This window comes from Nannospalax galili, unplaced genomic scaffold (assembly GCF_000622305.1).
Source record: "Nannospalax galili isolate Female #2095 unplaced genomic scaffold, S.galili_v1.0 scaffold359, whole genome shotgun sequence".
Taxonomy (NCBI): domain Eukaryota; kingdom Metazoa; phylum Chordata; class Mammalia; order Rodentia; family Spalacidae; genus Nannospalax; species Nannospalax galili.
The window spans coordinates 2,389,040-2,392,620 of record NW_008347042.1 but is presented as its reverse complement, the minus strand read 5'-3'; positions in this window follow the sequence as shown (position 1 = coordinate 2,392,620).

The following is a 3,581-nucleotide window of genomic DNA, read 5'->3' as shown; positions in this document are numbered from 1 at the left end:
ATATATAATTTTCCTATTACCCACATTTTAAGAAGAAAAAAGAAATAGGTAAAATAATAATATATTTTATTTAACCCACTATTATTTAACCCACAATTATTGTATCAACATGCAATTGATACAGAAAGTATTAAGCAAACATTTCATTCATTTCTTGCAACAATTCTAATTCCTTTGTGTCTTTTACACTCGTGGCACAGCTCAGTTTGTAGCCACATCTCAGGCTGTCAGGAGCCACATGTGCTTAGTGGCCACCAACTTGGCAGCACAGCTGTAGAACTGCTCCAATAGTCTCTTAAGTTCCTGACTCTGACAGAAAAACAGTTAAAATTACCTCAGTTATTTCCAGAGAGAAGCAGACACCACCCAAGTTGCCTGTTTTGTAATAAGTAAAAGAGTTCAAGTAGCCATCCTGCAACACCTGCTTGAACTTTCTAAGCACTAATGTCCACTATCATCAATTGTTACTTCTCTGACCAGTTTTTTTAAACAAGTCATACCAACCGTGTTGATTTGGTGCTACAATAAAATTATACCCCTCACTTCTATGACAAACCTTTAGATTGATATATGACACTTAGGAGCCAAAGAGAATTGAAAACTGAAGTCATCCTACTTTACCTCATCCCCAAGTTCTTCCTCTTCACATTTGCCCAGTTCTAGAGAACTAGAGCTCATGGATTTGGGAGGAAAGAGTTGAAAACTTCATGCCACAATTCTGTGTGGCATTAGCAAGAAAGAATCCTTGAGGCTTGTGGCCATCTGGCCTCTATTAATGAATGGTGACCACCCCCAATAGCCAGCTTTCTGTTCATCATCACACACCACCCCAAGGGAGTAGGAAGAAAAAGAATACTTGTGTTCCTTCAGAGTAACTTAGGGTTGCCTTTCAGAATGGCTCCCCACTGTGTGGTGACTCTTCTGGAAGAGCTGATACTTGATCATAAATATATTTGAATATTGATTATTCCCCAAGTTTGATCATCCTCGCATGTCAAATTTGATGACCCAGCTAAGGGAGAGAGAGTGTGTGGCGAAGGTAGACAGTAAAAGTAACAGAGGCACCTAGCTAACTCAACACCACAAGTAACACTCTGGGAGGGCGTTCTTTCCCTACCTCCACTAGTGGCTCTGGAAGCAAGTCTCTGTTCAAAGAAGATTTCTTGTTATTTTGTCTTAGCATTTTCTTCATCTGTTGGTATTTATGAGTATCAGTGTGTTCCTGTTGGAAGTAGCAGCACCCAGGGACCATTTCAGTTAACACCCAGATATCCCTGGAGCTATCGCACTTTCAAAACAAAAAAGGATGACACATCATCTAGCTCACGATTCTTGGTCATAAGCTTTGTTGAGACAGAAAATTCTTACAGAGCTAAGAATTAATGGCATGTCGTTGTCCATTGAATGCATCTCTTTGACTGAAAGAAATTTTACTGAATGCAAAATTTCAGAAAATCTAAGATATGATGTCGCTCCCTTTGTGGAGCAAAGGCCCAACCCTCTGTGGTACTGGGGCCACTGAGCAATTTCTTATCTTATTTGGGTTTCTTTTGCCCTTTCTGTAACTCCCTGTGAGTCTTTGTCTTTATACACACACAAGCACACAAATGTTCTTGCCCTACCTCCCCTCTCCTCATTTGTTCTTTCCCTCTTATTTCACTTTTTCTTATTTGCTCATTTACAATTCCTACAAGAAACACTGGTAACAGCTACCTATAGCCATTGCCTTTTCAGAATTCTTGGTCAGAAATCTCCTGAGCAAATACTGGTAAGCTTACAATTCCAGAATGCTGTCTAGATCTACTCTCTGGTGTGGTCAGAATTTGTGACCTTTCTAGTTCACATGCCCCCAAGACCAAGTTTGTGTGTCCCGTATCTGTTGTAACTCAAGGTCCCTAACACCTAGCACAAGGACTAGCTCCTTGGACATGCTCTAAGGGCCACTTAACACAGACAAAGAGGCTCTGGTTTCTTGAACAGCACTGTTGTCCCTGCGCCTACATGGACGTTGATGGCAGTTGTTCACAGGGAGGGGACAACACCCTGCAGGAACTCAATGAGGATGTAGGATCCTGGATGAGGGCAGGGCTGGAAAACCTCTGTGATAAACAGAATATGGGTAGTCTCCCTAGAGAAGTGCCCCTCCCCTGGGTTAAAAGCTTATTGGTGGCTTCCAGGGGAGGAGATATTTAAGGAATTCAATATTCATGAGTTAAAGCACTCCTCATTGCAAAGAAGATACAAGTAGTCTGAAAGATAATTCTGAGAAGCAGGTCTGAGTTTCTTATCAGTACACAGCTTGTCTCTCTCCCTGCTTTTTTTTTTTCCTATCTCCCAACCCAGACCTTTTATTATAAGAACAATAGTATTTAAAAGATAGCAGATCAATAGCCACATTCTTCCACTGTAAGCTTTTTGGTGGCACCCAATGATCATCCCAGAACTAATAAAGTGAATCCAGATCCTAGATGTGGACCTTTGATTTCAAAACCCTTTCATTACACCACTGCTTTGTTCTACAAGAACCTGTTGAGGTTGGTCATTCTCACCCTGCCTCATATCCTTTGCAGGAACCTCACTGGTCAAAGATCTTCTAATTCTATGGTACTATTGACGTCTATACTTACTACAGAGCCATTTGCTCTCTGGCTACTTGATACATATTTATTGATGATAATGATGAAGCAAGAATATACTTCTCTTAAGAGCTTTGAGCATGGGAGAGAGAAAATCCATGGATAAAGGAGATAAATTTCAGTCATTCAAAGTCATTGCTGCAGGCATTCTATCCTTATGCAAGTGGTGGCCTTGGGAAAGCAAGGAATGTGTGAGGACCATGTGTGCTAAATAAACCAAAGACTGATCACCATCCAAATGGACACATGATTCTTCCGTGGACTAATTGATTTTTCTCCTGATGTTCTCACAAATAAAAGTGAAGATGGGTTACCTTAGGGGCTTTTGTTTCACGGGCTACTAATCAACCTTACTAAATCCACAAATCCATAATAGATGAATTGTGGCCTTAGTAATACACCATCTTTAAATTTTAGAGTTTAGTCCCTCTTTTACTTCAAAGCTTCAGACAAATCTAGCGCTTTATTGAACTCAGAATACTATCTGTTCTCTTTGAGAATGTGAAATTTTTAAATAGCCAAAGAATTTTCATGTATAAGAGGTAGCTCATTGTAGTATAACCTGATTTTGAAGAAAATACCAAATTGTCACCTGTATGGATGGAGCAGTTGAAGGACTGGCAGATGGATTTAGCAGTCTGAATTTGGGTTGGCATCCTAGGGACTTGCCATTCAGTAGAATGCTATTGTAAGGGTAGAGCGCCCTCTGCTGGAACGATATCTTGATTCAGCAAATTTATTTGACTTGAGTATTTCCTCAACAATGTGTGTTTTGCCTTTCATACAAACACACGATTTCCTCAATCCTTGAGAATTTGGATGACACTTATAAAAAGATTTGGAAAGACTGTCACAAATTCTGAAGAATTGGAGAAGACCTCGCCGCAGATCTGTCTTATAACATTGACATGTTCTATGGCTGTCTGGGAAGACGATGCCTCTGGC